Source organism: Sturnira hondurensis, unplaced genomic scaffold (genome assembly GCF_014824575.4).
Source record: "Sturnira hondurensis isolate 20B ecotype Veracruz unplaced genomic scaffold, ASM1482457v3 Scaffold0021795, whole genome shotgun sequence".
Taxonomy (NCBI): domain Eukaryota; kingdom Metazoa; phylum Chordata; class Mammalia; order Chiroptera; family Phyllostomidae; genus Sturnira; species Sturnira hondurensis.
The window spans coordinates 1,446,005-1,465,269 of record NW_028094426.1 but is presented as its reverse complement, the minus strand read 5'-3'; the positions used below and the strand labels follow the sequence as shown (position 1 = coordinate 1,465,269).

Here is a 19,265-nt window from a genome sequence, read left to right as displayed (position 1 = left end):
ATATCAAGGCTCAACTGGGGGAAAATCTCCTGCCAAGCTCACTTATGTGGCTGTTGGCAGGATATTCACGGGTTGTTGGGCCGAGTGCCTCAATTCCTTGGTGACCGCTGACTGGACACCATTGTCAGTTCACATGGACCTCTCCATAAGACAGGTCACAGCCTGGCAGCTGGCTTCCATCAGAATAAGTGAGAGAATAAGAAAGGGTGAACAAGACGGAAGCCAGTCTTTTTGTAACCTAATAATGTAAGTGACAACTCATCCCTTTGGCTATATTCTCTTTTTTGGAACCAAGTCAATAGGTCCAGTGTACACTCGGCACAAGACAGGAATACCAGAAGGTGAGGGTTACTGGGAGTCATTTTAGAATGACTCTATCTATATTACATACCTATATCACAAATTTACTTTTTAGTATTTTGATAACTGTATATTAATATAATCAATTTCCTTTGCAGCCCTGGGTAGTTTACTTTTTGCATTCAAGAACACTATTCTGATTTCCGGCCAAGATTGAGGCATAGGTAGACACACTGCGCCTCCTTGCACAACCAAAATTAAGGACAACAAAAATTTAGAAACAAAAAACCAACCAGATCTGACAGAAAATTGAACTGTACGGAAGTCGGACAACCACTCATCATCCAGACTGTTGAGACGGGTGGAGTCTGTGGCCAGCGGAGAGGGGTCGGGGCAAGAAAAACCAGTGGTTGGCAGTCCCAGGTGCGCAGGCCGCAACTGGCAGACCCATCGAGGCATGGAAGGCTGCCGGCTGGCCGTGGACATTCGTATGCAGATAAACCAGGAGAAAATGGGGAGTGAGACAGACTGCACAACCCAGGGCCCCAGCACTGGGAAATAAAGCCTAAAAGTACCAATTAAAAACACTTCTGGGGGTTGAGGTGCGGGAAGAGACTCCCAAGCTCACAGGAGAGTTTGTTGAAGAGATCCACAGGGTCCTACAATGTATAGAAGCCCACCCACCTGGGAACCAGCACCAGAAGGGCCCAATTTGCTTGTGGGAAGCGGCAGAAGTGAATGAAATACAAGAGCAGAGCAAGCGCCATTGTTCCCTCTCTGACCCTGCCCCCACATACAGCATCACATCCCAGTGACCAGGTTCCCCTGCCCTGGTGAACACATAGGGCTCCGCCCCTCAACATAACAGGCTCGACCAGACTCCCCCTTCCCTCCCCTGCCAAACAAATGGCTCAAATAGAAGATCAAAGCCCTAGAGCCAATACATATAAGCGACCAAGAGATAGCCAACCTTTCAGATACACAGTTCAAAGCATTGGTGATCAGGATGCTCACAGAATTGGTTGATTTTGGTCACAAATTAGATTAAAAAAATGAAGGCTACACTAAGTGAAATGAAACAAAATGCACAGGGAACCAATAGTGATGGAAAGAAAACTGGGACTCAAATCAAGGGAGTGGACCAGAAGGAAGAAAGAAACAACCAAACAGAAAAGAATGAAGAAACAAGAATTCAAAAAAATGAGGAGAGACTTAGGAACCTCCAGAACATCTTGAAATGTTCCAACATCCAAATTATAGGGGTACCAGAAGGGGAAGAGGAACAGCCACAAGTGGAAAACTTATTTGAACAAATAATAAAGGAGAACTTCCCCAGTCTGGCAAAGGAAATAGACTTCCAGGAAATCCAGGAAGCTCAGAGAGTCCCAAAGAAGTTGGACCCAAGAAGGAACACACCAAGGCACATCATAATTACATTAGCCAAGATTAAAATGAAGGAGAGAATCCTAGAAGCAGCAAGAGATAAGGAAACAGTCACCTACAAAGGAGTGCCCATCAGACTGTCAGCGGATTTCTCAAAAGAGACCTTACAGGCAAGAAGGGGCTGGAAAGAAGTATTCCAAGTCATGAAAGGCAAGGACCTATATCCAAGATTGCTGTATCCAGCTAAGCTTTTATTTAGAATGGAAGGGCAGATAGAGTGCTTCTCAGATTCTCAGATGAGGTCAAGTTCAAGGAGTTCATCATCACCAAGCCCTTATTATATGAAATGTTAAAGGGACTTATCTAAGAAAAAGAAGATAAAAAATATGAACAGTGAAAGGACAGCACACAGTTATTAAGAACCACACCTAAAACAAAAGCAAACCAAGCAAACAACTAGAACAGGAGCAGAACCACAGAAATGGAGATCACATGGAGGGTTAGCAACAGGGGCATGGGAGGAGGAGAGAGGGGGAAAAGATACAGAGAATAAGTAGCACAAATGGTAGGTAGATAATAGACAGAGGGCAAGAATAGTATGGGAAATGTAGAAGCTAAAGAACTCATGACATATGGACATGAACTAAAGGGGAGGAATGTGGGTGAGAGAGGTGTGCAGGGTGGAGGGGAATGAAAGGGGAAATGGGACAACTGTAATAGCATAATCAATAAAATATATTAAAAAATAAAAACAAACAAAAAAAGAACACTATTCTGAAAAAGGTTCCATCGATTTCAACAAATTTCCAATAGGACACATGGCTCTACATCTGTTTCAGTTCAGGCACCTTCAACAACCTCTCCAGGGAATATGTTTATAATGGCCTCAATTTAGAAACTAGAGGTCAAAGTTTAGCCTCCTCCATATTATCCTCATCTGATACCCTGTACTAGCCCATATTAGTCTTGCTATGAAATAAGTATGAGACATTTGAAAACATAAATTTTCTACAGAACACTCCATAAACTGTTCTTAATTCTACCCACTTGAATTAGTATGCACACACATGCAGGAGAGAGGTGTATAGGCTTCTGTCAAGTGTGTTGGATCACAATTAGACCTCCTTTTGGTCATATATGGCAATTGCTATTTGAGCCTCCAGATGATATAGGTGGAACTGATTTCCCCAAGAATATACTAATTACTACACTAGTGCTTTTTCCTCTACCTAGGTACATATGAAAAAGTACAGGGTATAAAAAAGAAAGAAGTGATGTCATGGTTCTTCCCTAAATCTTCTGCATGGGTCACCTGCTCTTGGTGAAACTAAGGATAATGCTTGGCATCTCTAAATTATATATGTATAATTTTTTGCAAGTATAGTACCAACTTTGTGAACTTTCTTAGTAGTTTAAGAGCTAACGGTACTTTACAAAACTTCCAATATTCACATTAAAGATAAATTTGTCTACGATAATTAGAAACAATTCTTACTTGCCCAATAAATTTTCTCCTGAAGCACAAATACATCATCTTCCCAAAGCTTCTACGTTATACTAGAGAGATTTTCCTCATAGTTCTCTGATCCTAATGAAAAAGTAGCTCATTATTGTCAGTTATTTTATTTTATTTTATTTTAAAGATTTTATTTATTTATCTTTAGAGGGGAAGGAAAGGAGAGAGGGAGAGAAACAACAATGTATGGTTATGGTTGCCTTTCGTGCGTCCCCTGCTGGGAATTGGCCTGCAGGGAACTGGCCTGCAACCCAGGCATGTGCCCTGACTGAGAATCGAACCGCGATCCTCTGAGTCACAGGCCCACGCTCAATCCACTGAGCTACACCAGCCAGGGCTTGTCAGTTATTTTAGATTTTCCAAGATAATGCAAGCAAAATTTTCATGTTTGCCATCAAATTTTTGTGTTTTTTTTCCCCAAGTCTAAGCCCCTCTCAAGTCTCTAGAAGTGAACCATGGTGAAATGGAAAAGGGTCAGGGAACTAGAGTGGTTTCTATATCCCATAGACAGTGATTAAAAACAAGCCACCATTTTTGTTGACCATATTTTCCTAATCTGAAAAGTGTGTGCGTTTATGACCATTTCTTTCTCAACCCTTATTTCTAACACACTTTGCATTATATGGTGAAGTCTTGGAAAAAACTCTGACCACATTCAGCACATGTGACTGGTGTGATAACACACTGGGCCACTCACCAGAGAAGCCTGAGCCACCTCTGAACAGAAAAGAGGGAACTGAGGTCGGACTGCTGAAAGAGACAAGTGGTGACTTTCCAGTCAACCATTCTAGAGCCACTCAAAAATTCACCAGGCGAAGGTGGGTGGGGCAGGAGGTCGGCATTGACGAAAGAAGGCTACTTCCGGTTGTGGTGCGTATGACGTCAGGGCCCAGACGGACCGGCCCAGCCACCAAGAATCCGAGGAGTGAGGGCTCGCGAGAGTTCAGGGAGGCTGCCCCGAGATTCCGGCGCGGCCGCCAGTCCCACCTCCCGAGGGCGGGGCGAAGGCGGAGTTGGCAGAAGGGAGCGGACGAGCGCCGGGCCGGCTGTGGTCCGTGCGGAGGCTGAGCCGGCCGCGGGCGCGACCGGAGGCAGGTGAGTGCGGGGATGCGGCGTTCGGCGGCCAGGGCGGGGAGGGGGGCCGGGCTCGCCTCACCTGCCCTAACTCTGCGAGCAGAAGGAAGAGATCTTGTGTGTCTTTGGGTGTCCAGGGAAAGCCGGGCTAATTTCAGGACTCGTAATATCTCTGATGAAGCTTCGACCACGGCCTTGGCCCTGTGTTCCCTGGGGTAATACTGGCCCCGTGTGTCTGGAAAGGTAGCCTCGAGCCTGGGGAGGAATCTTTGTTCTTCCCTGCTCCTCTCGCCCTACCACTCGTCGGCCCTCGAGCGCCCGGCTCCCAGTCCCTGCCTGGGCTTGGTAAACAATAACAAATGTCGTGTATCCTCTCCGGGTATCTCCCACTCTACTGTCCCTTGCCCTCTGGCCGATGTCACCGAGGGTAAGGATTCTAGGCATGACTCTTAAATTGTGGGGGCTATTTGTGCACCATTCCTAAAAATTGATGCGTCAGATTGCTAAACATTTTTCAGACATAGTAAAGCCGCCCAGCTCCCAGAAGCCACGGAGTTCTCAAAATCGGTCCCTGCCACTGGAACCGTCGACCCTTCTTTGGACATCATTATCTCCCACTTCCTTTTTGTACCTTTACCATTGCGGACAAACGAGTAGTTGTTTGGTATGCTAATAAGAAGGGTTGTCCCCGATTAAGTAGAAGACATTTCACCTTTAGAAAGTTGTCAGGTTGACGGCAGAAGAGCAAACTTTGTTTTAAAAACCAGTGGCTTTCCGTTTTCTGATGATACTTTTGAGGATCGCTTTTCGGGTTGTAAATTTAAAAGAAAGATATAAAAAGAAAAAGGGAGGGGGCGGAGTTGAGCTGGTGGTGTTGGAAGTAATAGGGGCTTGTCCCAAAGTGTGGTTCTGTTCTTCGTTTGATAAAATGCAGAACCAACGTTCTCGTCTATTTCACAAAACTTCTGATAAGTTGTGCTAGAAGCCAATTGCTTGGAAAAGGCCTGAGTATTAGCTTTATTGCGGGTAAAATCCGAGGAGACAACTTTAAGTGTTTTAATTTGTGCCTCCTTGTTGTAGGATTGGGATTGACAAGTAAAACCATGCCTTTTGGCGGTTGCGGATGGAGTGGGGGCTTAAACTTGTCAGGTCACTACTTTCAAGGCAGGGTCTGTATTTATAGCTATTTTACTTATCCAGTGAAGGTTTTTGAAAGTTCATTGTCTCAATCATATATGATTATTTAAGGTAATGGAGATCTCTTTGTGCTTAATTTGCTTTTCTTTGTATACCTCAGGATGTACAAAACAATTAAGTTTATTATACTCTCATTCCAGTAGCTGAGAGGTTTTGTATGTGAATTAGCTATTCTTGTGAGTTTTTGAGGGGAGGGAAAGTAGTCTAATAAAATATGTTGTTAAATTATGATGACTTTTGTGTATTGCATAGGTTCATCCAAGAACAGAAATTCTGCTCTGAAAAGAAGTACAATGAATAAAAATATTTTTGGTTTGGTCTGTCTTAGCTTTTTGCACTTTGCGTTCTTCTCCTTAAGATGGCTGGTAATGTTTCCCATTGGTTGGGATGTGTTTAGAATGAGAAACAAATAGGATGTACTTTTTGTACTCCTTTGAAAAGCCCTGCCATTGGGGAATGAAAAAAATTAGAAAAACCATGTTAAATGGGTGCAATTACTCTTTACTCTTTGGTTTTTATGTTCGTTTTAAAGTTGAGAATCAAATTCTAAGAATCCTAGTTAGAGACTTAAGACTAGGGATATTTGTGCAAGTAAATAGGTGTCCTCAGCATTTTTTATGCTGAGAAATTATTTCAAGAGGTAGCACATTATAAAAACAAAGGGAAAATTATACTTTGTAGAAAATGGTAACAAAGCAACAGACTCAGTTCTGGCATTCATTTTCAGAAATGTTCTGTTGTAAGAGCAACGTCATTGTGTTACCAAAGTTGGATAATACTTTAGAATGTGCTTTCTCAGGTAATCCTGGATGAATTGGAGGGGCGGGCGCACGCACGCAGCTCTTTGTTAAGAGGAAAGAAGCGCAAATCAAAGCCAGAAAGATTTACATCTTGACATAAGTTAAAATGATTTTATTTTACATATATCGTGCAGGGTGAATCAAGCAAGCATACTGCCATCCAGCATCCCCATGATTACGTTAAATCAGCAGATGGGCAAAGTTATGATTAGGTTATACTTGACATATGCAGAAATTATGCTACTGTATTTTTATATTAAAAACACCATGGGCTTTTGGAATGACATAATGAAAATAAGCTTTTAAAGCATAAGATATTTTAGAAAATAAATTAGTCTTAAAAGACATTTTTGATCAATAGTTTAAAAATATTAAGTGAATCATTCTTTCCTCCTCTCCTTCCCCACCCCCCAAGTTTTTGTTTGTCTTAGTACTTATCAAAGTGTGACCGATAACAAAGCTCCTGTCTCCAGGTAAAGGTTTGCTAATTAACCGGATATTACTATTCAGAACCTTTACAGAGAGAAATGAAAGGCATTGATGGATGATATTTGCTGCCTGTTATACTCAGATGTGGTTTCTGTCTTCAAGGAGATATAATCTAATGGGAGAGAATTATAGGTAAATAACTAAAATGCACAGTGTATATTGTGGAGAAGTTAAGGAGGGAGGGATTAAATTCCACTAGACCAAATAAAGAAGGCTGTGAGTATGGAAAGGCACTTGTATAGATGATTTAGATGATAGAATCCTATGATAATCATAGTAAGCAAACACTTCATATAATGCTACTTGATTGATAAACCCTTATATGTATTAATTTACCCGGATTTAAGCCTTGTAACAAGAGTATGAAGTAGATATTTGTATTATTCCCATTTTGCAGATGGAGTACCTGAGGTACCAAGGTCAGACAGCTAGAAAATGATAGAACAAGGATTGCAACCCAGGCTTTCTGGCTTTTATATCTGTATCCTTGTGCTTAATCATTCTCCTTATTTTTTTCTCCCATTCTTGATGATCATTCTCAGGTCTGTAGTTTCAACTGATTGATTTGGGAAAATACATTTTTCTGGCACCTAAATTTAGGGATCAATTTTCTAGAAAGAGCTCCAAAATAATGAAAACCCAGGTAAATAAGTTGTTTTTGGCATGTTAGATGTTTAATTGGTTTTGGGAAGTTGCTCTTTGTGCAGATTAAAGGTAACCAGTGAGTGGGACTTTTTGATAAGTTTGACTTAATACCTTGTAGCATACATACAAGGATTTAGAAATAAGAAGTTAAAACTATATTATCTCCTTTGCGTAATGGAATTTTGAATCATATATTCTGGCTTGTATTTTTAAAATTCACTTGGCACTGGGTATTTTTTGGATTGAAATGTGAAGTTGGAATATACTTAATGATCAAATGCCAGTCTAAGCCCTTTTAGTTTTTAGTTCCATAAACAGCTATGAATCAGAATGATGACTTTGAATAGTGTTGTATATGTATAAATTGAGAGACATTCCATCACTGCTACTTTATATTAGGGCAACTTGAAAGCTCTTTGGGATTGAGAAATAAAAGGTGCTATAGAAATGCACTGTGCCTAGCATCGGCTTACTCAATGAATGCTGCTTTGTCAAATGAATGGGTCAGTTGATTGTATTGATGAAGTTTCAGGAATAGTTCACATTTGTTCTTGGTTATCTAAGTGTTGGCATCACAATAAACTCAAGTGGATTTAAAGATGAGGGGGAAAAAGTGAATCTAAGCAGTTTTAGGGATGGTACTGCCCATCCCTACCTGTCTGGCCAGATGCGGACCCTTCAGCTCCTTTGTCAGAACTCTGTTTGACAGAGCTCAGTTTTAAGTAGAACTCCAGAGGCACAGTCTGTGAATGAATGTAAGTGCTCTTTCCTGGTCTGAGTGGGGTAGTTCTAGAAAACTCCCAGAGTAGGGTAATTAAATGGTGGATGAGCCTAAAACCTAATGGGAAAAGTAGCAGAACTACAGGAGGTAAAGCCCGTAAATTTATATTATTACAATAATATAAAAGTGGCAAAAACAAAAATTTTTGAATATTTTTTATACTCAGTTTACATTAATAGGCGACAGGATATTTTTTGCATTTACCATGCCGACTGACAAAATTTCCAGGATCTGAGCCCGTAATTTCGTGGAGATGTTTATAAGTCAGCTATGCTTTATCATAAGAAAGTTATGTGTTCCTGTAAGTACAGGTTGGGTTTTGAACAGCTGTTCTTAGTAAAAAAGAAGCCAGACATACTTGCTCACCTCCTTGCTGACAGAACTTGAGGAGCATCTTTTCCTGTGATAGAGTAGTTTTGTCTACATGAAAATCCGCTGAGACAGGAAGCCCCCCACCTTAGATGGTCTCTGTATCAGTTTTGGGGAAAACCTTTATTAAATGCCATATACTGAGCTAACCATTCACATTGGTGTTATGTTAAGTTCAGAAAAGTTTGAACTTTGCATCAAACTTTGACAATTTATCTGTAGCTTATGATAGTAGCACTTATACTATGCTCAGCTTTTAAATTCTTACGCTCCTTGCCATCCCTTAACACTAGGCCAGTTGACAGCCAGAACTGATGTTGATTCTCTGGCTATTTTCCTTGTCTTTTGCTGCTGCTTATTGATTCCATGTAGGGATTTTTCATGTTATAGTATATAAGTCTCTGATTTCTTATGCACAGGGAGCATCCATTGTTTTTTTACCTTTAACAATTATTTGCTCTCTCTACATCTGATTCAGGAGAGCATTCTGTTTTTCTTCCTAATTTTGGAATACTTTCATTGCTTTTGTATTTACTTACTGTGATGAAGTTAATAATATTTAACACCTCAAAATCAACCACAAATACAGCAACTTCCCCAGATTAAAGAATGAGATGGCAGAAACTTAAATGGCTGTACACAATTGCTAATACCATCTATTTTTGGCAGGCAGAGTTGTGCCTTTGCTGTGGGGCCTAGGTTTCAGTCTGTGTATGCAAATTTGGAAAATTGAAAGTTTGGAAACAGAGAAACTTCTGTATATATCAATAAGCACATTTTTAAAATTTTATTTTAATTCTTTGGTCCTGTTCTCCTTCCATACAGTCATTGCTATTCTGCTTTTATGACTTGGAGATATTGGCTTCGGTTCTCTAGATTCTTCAGCAATCCTGGAGACACAGTAAGTAATTTGGACATTGAATACGAAGAATGCTTTGTGCAATGTATGTTTCTCAAACTTTGTCTCTCAACAGTAATATGTAAACTTAGTTCTCTGTATGTCGTATTCCCCTCTGACATGTTTTTGGCTCCTTTTTCTTCCCGAATGTCACCAGTTAGGGTAGAAGTGTAATAGTAATCCAATCAATAACGGTAACCATTTTCTTATCACTTATTATGTACCAGACATAGTGCTAAGTACTTTATATAAATATTATCTCATTTAATCCCCACAGCGACCCTATGGGGTATCGGTCCTACTTAAAAATGAGGAAACTGGAACCTAGCCAAGTGAAGTGACCAGAGAGGGTCACATATATAGATAGTAAATAAGAGTTAAAAATTGATCTCTAATGCTAGATCCAGGTTTGCTTTCTCTTGTATTGCTTTATTTTATTACAAAACTTCCCCTTTGCTTTTAATTTACAACACTTCCTTCTTTTAGTTTTACCTTGAGTTACCTTTGTTCCTTCTCCTCCCCCTCTTTTTTAGGAGTTATTTACAGTTTTATTTGTCATACATAAATTCTCTTGGGAAAAATATAGAGAAATAATTCAGCTCTATCTAGATTTCCTGTAGAAGAGGACTTGGTCTTGGAGAGAGCTTATTGTAAGAATAATATGAGTAATACCTTATTTGTTTTGTGCTTTAGAGTTTTATAAAGCATTTTTATACATCTTACTTAATTCTAATTGCAGACTTAAACTCAGGTCTTTAGATTAAAAGTTGCTACAGGCAGTTTACTAAGGACTCCACAAAGTTAGTTGATGAGACACAGTTTTTGCCCTCAGCAATGTTAATGCTGAAATGAATGATACAATCAGATGTTCTGACTTCTTTCAAGCCAATTAGGAGCAGATACATATCTATAGCACAGCATTTTCTTAAAAGGTATTACAGTTTTGAGTTTTGAGCTTTGTTTTTAGCCAAAATTGAGAGGTTAGAATTTTAGTGCTGTGTTTTGTGAAATGTTAAAGTCTTCATTAACATTTCATGAAATGTTAAAAGCCTTCAATTCTTGTGATTCAGTGAATGATAAGTTACTCTACCTCATTCTGCACACAACTGTTGCATTTAACTAAAACAGTTATCATGAAGGAATGGGGTGGAGAGGACAGACAGTTTTGAAAGTGGAATTAAAGAATTGGGGATCCTAATAAAGACTTGTTGAGGTATCTTATAGTAGCACTGTTACAGGAAATTGGGTGTAGACTTTAAAGTATATGTAGAAGCTGTAAGTATTCACCTCTGGAAAGTTGTATTATGGGTATTTGTATTATAAAGAGCTTATTTAATGAGCCATTGCTGAAATATTTTCTTGTGCCAGTGTCTTGTTTTAATGAATTTAATTTTTACTAAGCTGTGGACATTTTGGCATAGCTAAGCAGTTGCCCATTGGCTCGCCCCCATTATGGAAACACCACATCATGTTTGCCCTTCGTAGTTTTTCTGCATTTGTCAGCAGAGGCTGCCTGGTTTACAGCACGAGGGAGTTACCTTTTGTTAGTTTTCTCAGCAGAGGTCCATTTCATTTGGACACATCTTTCTAATCTGGCTGAGGATATTCTCCATATGCCCACTATCATCTAGCAAAACAGAATAGACTTTTTCCTATTATAGTGCCTAGAGTGAAAAAATTTCAGTCTTGAATTGCATGTACTTGACCCACTGGTATTCTTAATACCGGGAAATCCTAAAGGAATCACAGACTCATAATGTTTTAGTGAGGTTAACCATCATAATTCAACATTTATCACCAATTTGCCTGGTACTGTGTTAGGTACCATGGCAAAATAGAGACGGATAAAATATATTGCCCTTCCATTTAGAAAGGTTTTATCCAGTAAGAGACATAATCTGTGAGTACAAAATCAAGTAGAAAGTGATAAGCGAGTCACAGGGTACTGTGGGAGCAGAGGAGGGGAAGATTGCTTCTGGCTGGAGAGATTAGGAAGGTTTCCTATAGAAAGCGAAATACGAATTGACCATGTAAGAGTGAAGGACATGCCAGGCCAAGGAATTAGCATGACTTGGATATACCTCTATATCACCTGATAAATTATTTACTTATTTACTTAATTATTTACTTCTCTCTCTGCCCTATTGCATTTGAGCTCGTTGAACTTAGAAAATAGGTATTTTTCAGCTTTTCATTCTCTGCATCTTCGACTGCTTGACCTGGCACATTTAATTAAAGTTGTAATTTAGTAAGATTACAGTGGCCTTAGTGTATGTGGAATGGATTCAAGGAAAGAGCGCCCAGAAATTGGAAGACCAATGAAGAGACTGACTAATTTAAGTAATCTAGGAAATAGGTAATGAAGCTCTCAGCTAGGTGGGATTGGAAAGAAGAGACTTGGGTCGATGGGTGTTGGGACTTAGGGTAGGTCCTGTGTGCCAATAGATGCGGTGGGGGAAGACAGTGCTCCCTCAGAAAGCAGGCAGGCCACACTCACAGGCATAGAAATAGTTGCACTAGCATATTGCAGTTTTAAGGAAGGAGCAGTGAATGGAGCGCATAAGGGGAAGGAGCACGGGTTTGGGAGGATCAAAGCAGCTTTCCCTGGAGGTGGTAGTGTTTGAGCTTCGACTTGAAGGGTGAGTGGGAGTTTTTCAGGCCAACAATCAGTAGGAGGACAGGATAGCATAGAGATGTAAAGACTGTTTAGGCAGCCACAAGAACCTGTATTATTTTAGTGTTGGGACATGAGGCTAGATAGGATAAATGAACTTGTCTTCATAAAATAACTTTTTATGTGCCACATTAAACATATTTATTTTATCCAGCTTTAGCACTCTGAGCTTTATCAGTGTTTCCGTTGCCTCTTGCAGCCTAGTGGAACACCTGCTCTGTTCCCGTGCCCCCACCTGCAAGTATGCTGCCAGGCATAAATTGTCTCTTGCTTCCTTTTTGTAAAATTAAACAGAGAAGGTAAGGATACCGTTAGCCATAGAGAAAAAGAGAGAAAGAAATCCATGAAAACCCTTTCTTTGATGAATACGTAGAGCAAGTAGGATTGTATAAAGAGAATGCAGCCTCAAAGCTTAACTTTAAGAGCACTTGACTTGAGGAAAAGGATTGTGGTAGTAACATAATTATTTACCTTTCCAAAAAGTTTATGGAACCCTTAAAAATTTCCCAGAACTTCCATACCTAGTGCTGGAGTTCTTTCATTTTGATCCTAGCCTTGATTTCTTTTCATCTTCTCTACTTAACCCATCCTATTTTTTAATAACTGACTTAACATGACTCTAAACTTCAAACTGTACCAAACATTGTCTCTAGTTCCCCCGCCCCATCTTTTTTGGTCATTCAGAAACCTGCATCTGCAAGTCATGATTCTGAGCTTTGTATGCATGAGCCGTGTTAGGCTGCTGGAGCTGAGAAGAACTCTAGGTTTTTTCTTCACACAGGTTACTTTCTGTAGCTGCTTATTATTTCTTCTCTGTGGATTGGGCCACTGAAACAATATAGTTAACTTGTTTTGGGGGGACAACCAAAAATTAAGACTCCAGTTATAATTATATCCATTTTACAGGTTCCGGCACAAATAATGCCTCCTTCTTATTACAAAATCTTCTATTACAAAGTCATAGGCTTGTAATTCTGTAACATATCAATATCACACTCAAGCACACCATATGACATTTTAGGTGAAATGTTTAAGTTAAAACTATAAATTATTGCACCTGTATTATTACCTTCCCAACCTCACTCAAGCAGGCCTCACTTTTGCTGGACCCTGTATTTCTAGACGTTGGGTTGGCAGCTGTCTTAGCTTTAGTGCTATTAGCGGTAGTGATAAAAATGTATGGGCGCTACAGGAAGAAAAACGAAAGACAAGAACAGAAGAAAAATAAGGCTTGCAGGGTGGAAACAGGTAGTGGCAGAGGGGGAAGGTGCATGTGGTTAAAAGAGGTTAAGTTTGTCTAACACCTGTTCCAGGTGTCACTTGGTGGGAACGGTGCCCTATTTAAGGTTAAGTCAAACTGCCAATAATCCTGTCTAGCAATACTCTGTGTGTATTATTATGCCAAAAGTGAGTTTGTTTTAATGAAATATTTTCAGATTTAAAAAAAATTGATATGTACATGTGTTTCTTTGTTTTTAGAATTGAGCAGAAAGGGCAAGAGAAACCAACACACTGAAATATAATGAGTGAAAATTATAGGTACATTTCTGAAATGTAAAGCATTTAAGATTTAAGCCCATAAATCATGTATAGTCCTAGTTAGGCAGAAGGTGGCAGAAAGGGCCCACTTGTGGGAAAAATGAGTAGAACGTGTGTTTGAATAACACTATATTCTCATACCAACCATATAACTGGGCCCACAGAGGGGAAAATGGGGTGAGAAATTTGATCTAGAGCCTGAGCTATCTTGTCTAGGTAATCTAGGTACTCTTTCCCTTTCAGAGAACAGCATTATCAAACACTAAGAAACGAACTTTTCAAAATGTTTTTTTCATTTGACTAACAAAGCCAGGGAATAAAAATGGGTATGATTTTAGTTTTTCTGAATGGTAACAGGAAGTTCCTTCTCAGATTGTAAGAAATACTGCATTGAACTAGTGTCTTTTGACTCTCTTCCAGAGTTGAAGGATGCCGTAGAGGTCATCTAGTTGAATTCTCTACTGCGAATTCCATCTAATACCCGACAAGTGGATGCTTAATATCTGCCTAAAGATTTTAGTTCGTTGCCTAAAGACAAGAAACCTAAGAGTTCACAAGACAGCTAACTCGTGTTCCCTTGCATGGTTATCTTCTGTCCCAGTCTGCTTCTCTTCACACTCCGCACACTCGGGGGTCTGGATGGTCTCATGTGCTCTCATACCTTTAGTGACCACCCTGTAATGATTACTGCCAAATCTGTGTACCTTACTTAGACTGCCCTTCTGAGCTTGAGACTTTATTGTCCATTTTTAAAGAGAAAAATATATATACATACATATATACATACATGCATGCATATTACACACACGCTGCCACCACCACCTTGGCATGTTGTATAGGTAGGTAACTAGGATTTCAACTTGCCTGGAGCTGACTGTCTTCTCTTGTCCCAGAATCTTTCTCATACAACTTAACCTCTCTCAGTGCACGATATTATTCTCTATTTTGTTGCCCAAACTTTGTTTGACTTCTCCTTCTTGTTTGTCACTCACATCCCATTAAGTCCTCCTTCCTCCCTTTTGAATTCTCTGTTTTCTCCAGCGTTAGTGTCTTTATTCAGGCTCCAAATTACTGAAAAAGCCATCTCTCTTAGCAGTATTGCACTCTTCCAGTGAGTCTTCTGTGTGGCTACCAAAAGGTTCTCCTAAAACATAATTCTGACCATGTAACTCCCAAGCTTAAAATTTCCAATGGCCCTGGCCAAGTAGCTAAATTTGTTGGAGTGTTGCCCCAATATGCCAAGGTTGAGGGTTTGAGCCCTAGTTAGGGCACATGCAGGGGTCAACCAATGAATGCATAAATAAATGGAACAACAAATCGTTGTTTCTCTTTCTCTCCCTTCCTCTCCCTCTCTCTAAAATAAAATTAAAAAAATTCCAATGATTCCTCATAGCTTCCTCCAGACTCCTTAGCAAACCATGCAAGTCGGAGTCCCTTTGGTTTTCTAGCCTAATTTTTCATTGCTCACTGTAATCACGGAACCATTTAGCTTTCTCTGTCCCTAGGTGTTACGTATTATTTCCTGGAATGCCCTTTCCCACATTCTTTTGGGTAATTCCTGTACTTTCTTTGGCATTCTGCTTAGGTATCTCTACTTCCAAGGATGCCTTCCTTGACATCCCACCTCTTGTCTGGCATAGGTGCCCCTTCTTTGCTTTCCCATAGTGTCTGGTGTATATCTCTTTTATGACATTTTGTATATCCTAAAACACAGTCATAGCTAACATGGTGAGTATTTACCATGTGCCAAGTTACTGAGCATTTACTATGTGCCAAGCATGGAATTGTATTAGAAAGTTCTTCCTTATGCAAGTTTCAGCTGGTTCTAATCACAGAATTGGAGATAATTTCTTTCCACCACAGAGTGATATTTGAAGACAGCTATCTTACATCAAGGGTCCCCAAATCGCCCCCCCGCCCCCCGCCCGGGGCTGCAGACTGGTACCAGGCTGTGGGCTGTTAGGAGCTGGCCACGCAGCATGGGGTGAGCCACGTGCAAGTGAGAGAGGCTTTGCTGGCAATACTGCCTGAGCTCCGCCTCTTGTCTGCCTCTCCACACCCTGCTGCCGCTCCCCTCCTTCACTGCTAATGGAAAAATTGTCTTCCATGAAACTGGTCCCCCATACCAAAAAGGTTGGGGGCCGCGGTCTTATATCATCTGTTTCAAGCTAAGCGTGTTTATTTAATTTGTATAAATATCATGGATTTTAGGCCTTTCACCTTCCCGACCACTACCTTTATATCATATTTTGTTAGTTTTCTCTCTTAAAATATATGATTCAGCTTTAGGAAACTTTAGTTATCATAAAGAGAGGCAGGACTTCGCAGGAGTGTGGTGTCTGGATGTGGATCATCACGTTTGAGGTACAGGCCTCACTTTTCCAGGTGCAGAAATGTGAGTGGTGTGTGTGTATGTGTGTGTGTGTCCAGAAATAAATCAGCATTAAGGGAAGTGACTTATATTTAGCAAGTGACCAAGAGAATCACATAAACACAAGACTCAGTTAATGAGTTTGTTAATATTAGTGTGAATAGAATGGAAACCTGTGTCATTTGGCCAGCACACGGTCACCCAGTAGGACAACCTAGATGGGAAGCCAGTCGTTCTGTCAGAATGGGTGATCTCGGTGGGGAGTATCACTCAGCCACCGTAGCCTGAGGGAGCCTCTTCTTCATGAGGACACACCTGCCCAGCACTGCTCTGGGTGTGGTCAGCCCGCTTTCACTTTGGACAGTGTTAGGGGAGTGCAGGCAAAATCTTGCTTATTGCTTCCCCTGCCCCCCAGATTAATGTAACACTCTTTTGTTAACAGTCTTTTTAGCCAGAAAAAAACATAATTAATGAGGTTTCAGTTTCCTGATTCGCATTTTAACCCTGCCTCTTAGAAACTATACCCTGCTCACTTTTGATTGGGTGTTCCCAAATACCTTCAGTCACACGTTTTCTTGGAATTGCCTATGTTGATAGCTATTTTCTACATTCCATTTGATTCGTGCTGATATTAGTTGCAGAGAGTGACAATCTTCAAATTATGAGGGCATTTTACTTCGTCCTTTTGTACTGAGCATTAGGCATTGCCAAGTATTGAGAACTTGTACAGGTATGAGCCAACCAGTACAATGTATGACATTCACCTTCCTTGTTCCTAATCTTCCTTGTCTATTAACTCAGTGCCCTGGCTAGTGTGGTTTAGTGCATGGAGTGCTGGCCGGAAGCCAAAAGGTTGCTGGTTTGATTCCCAGTCTAGAGCACATGCCTGCGTTGTGGGCCAGGTCCCTGTTTGGAGGTGTGAGAGAGGCAACCTACCAATGTATCTATCACACATTAATGTTTCTCTCCCTCTATTTCTCTCTAATAAAATTTTTTTATTCTAAAAATAATTTTATTTATTTATCTATTTATAGATTGTATTTATTTATCTTTAGAAGGGAAGGAAAGGAGAGAGAGAGAGAAATGTCAAAATATGGTTACTTCTTGTGCATCCCCTGCTGGGAATCGGCCTGCAACCCAGGCATGTGCCCTGACTGGGAATCAAACTGCGATTCTTTGGTTTGCAGGCCTGTGCTCAATCCACTGAACTATACCAGCCAAGCTAATAAATAAAATCTTAATTAATTAAATTTTAAAAAGATTAAGATTGAGTAAAGTTTGGGGGCAGCCATTTCACACTTCTAATTTGTGTTAAGTTTTATTCAACAGAAATCTATAGTTCTTTATGTATAAACAGTTTGTCACAATTTATACTTAACATTTGATTTTTTGAATCCAAATATAACTCTTTACCATTTGCCTATTAAGTTTTATTTGATAAAGTTAATCTTCTGTTAAAATTGTTTTGATATCTGACTCTGCTGTCCCACTTTTGGTTATTCTCTCCGGGTCCTCATCATCCTCACATTTTGATAAGGATGTTGTGGGACAGCAGAGTCCAAACTTTGTGGGACAGCAGAGTCCCACAAACTGTCCAGAGTTTTATTGAGTTCATCATAATATAATTTCCTAAGCTCAGTGAGTCTTGCAGAATTTATGAGCATTCTGAATTTTGTTGCTTAATCAGTTATAAATATGTCTATTAGCCCATTTTTCTTCATCTTCCTCCCTCTTTCCCCCTCCCACCCAAAAGTATCGGAGAGTGGGACTTATTAAATAGTATTTGAAAGACTCACATAGATTATTTATCCTGTAGATATGCCAGAAAAAGAAACAAAGTTCCCCAGCGTGAATGTTCTCCTTGAGCACATACTAATTTTTAGTGACTACGCAGTTTTGACCTATTCAGAAACCATCAGCTTTCTTATCTGTTGTAGAACTTTCCTCAGGCTGGATGATAAGTACAACAGTTAATGTTTTGTAATGTCCATGTTCTTTTGTAATGTTCATGTTCTTTCCTTATTTTGAAAGATTATGTAGCTTGTCTGCTGTCTTTCAGTAAAGCATTCTGGTCTTTCTAATCCATCAAAGAGTGCTTCTAGCATTCTGCAAATTTCAGGTGCAGGGTCATGATGTGTGAACTGGTCAGCTGGCCAAGTCGAAGAGTTGCAGTGCATTGGGGGCAGCTCTGGATGGCCTCCTGTCTGTTGCGCTTCAGTTCTCATGTCCCAGCGCTCCGTTTTGGTTTTGGCCTTCATTCTCCCAGGCCGAGAACAGAGGTAGAGTTCGAGGGGTGGGATGCACACTGGACTCAGAGTTCTCCTCTATAATAATGAAGGGATACAGGCGTGGTAACTACCTCTCAAGGGTGGTGCAAAACAGGAATATGTAAACTCTGAAGTGGTATTCAAGGTAGGTATTTATAGGTTTAAGCATTCAAGAACATTACACTTAAGGAAGAAAACTCATGAAATCATTGAGTAGTCAGTTTCTAAAGTAGCTCCTAATTTTAGGATGATATGGGTATGTGTATTTAAAATGGATCCAGAATAAAACAAAGATTTTAATTTTTTTACTATTATTTTTTAAATCTTCACCCAAGGATATGTGTTTACTGTTTTTTGGGAGAGAAGTGGTGGGGGGCAATGGGGAGGACAGAGAGAGAGAGAGAAACGTCGATTGGTTGCCTCTTGTAAGTACCCTGTTAAGGAATTGAACCCACAACCTAGGTATGTGCCCTGATGGGAAATCAGACCCTCAGCGTTTCAGCAAGTGGAACAATGCTCCAACCGAGTCACCTGGCCAGGGCTGTAAGATCTTTTTTTAATATTTATTTTTTTAGAGAGAGGGGAAGGTAAGGAGAAAGATACATCTATCGGTTGTCTCTTACACACACCCCCAACTGGGAAGCCGGTCCATAACCCAGGCATGTGCCCCAACTGGGAATCGAACCAGTGACCCTTCAGTTCACAGGCCAGCACTCAATCCACTGAGCCACACCACCTAGGGCCTAGGACTGTAAGATTTTTTAAAAAATACTCTATTTATTCATTTTTAGACAAGATGGGAAGGGAAGGGGAAAGAGAGAGAAAAACATCACTGTGTGGCTGCCTGTCATGCACCCTGTACTGGGGACCTGGCCTCGCAACCCAGGCATGTACCCTGACTGGGAATTGAACCAGTGACCCTTTGGTTTGCAGTCTGATGCTCCACTGAGCCACCCCAGCCA

The 19,265-nt window shown here is 40.4% G+C and overlaps 1 protein-coding gene across 2 annotated transcripts in view; it reads left to right on the top strand.

Annotated features, from left to right (window-relative positions):
• Nucleotides 1–4,185: 4,185 nt before the first annotated feature.
• Nucleotides 4,186–19,265, top strand: part of STK38L (serine/threonine kinase 38 like) — a 74,318-nt gene continuing 59,238 nt past the window's right edge. Inside the window, exons 1-2 of one of the 2 annotated variants that reach the window (XM_037033783.1) lie at nt 4,186–4,294; nt 9,380–9,455. The gene's annotated coding sequence lies outside the window, so the exon portion shown is untranslated. The remainder of the gene's footprint in view (nt 4,295–9,379; nt 9,456–19,265) is intronic. The other variant, XM_037033784.1, reaches the window with a different exon arrangement.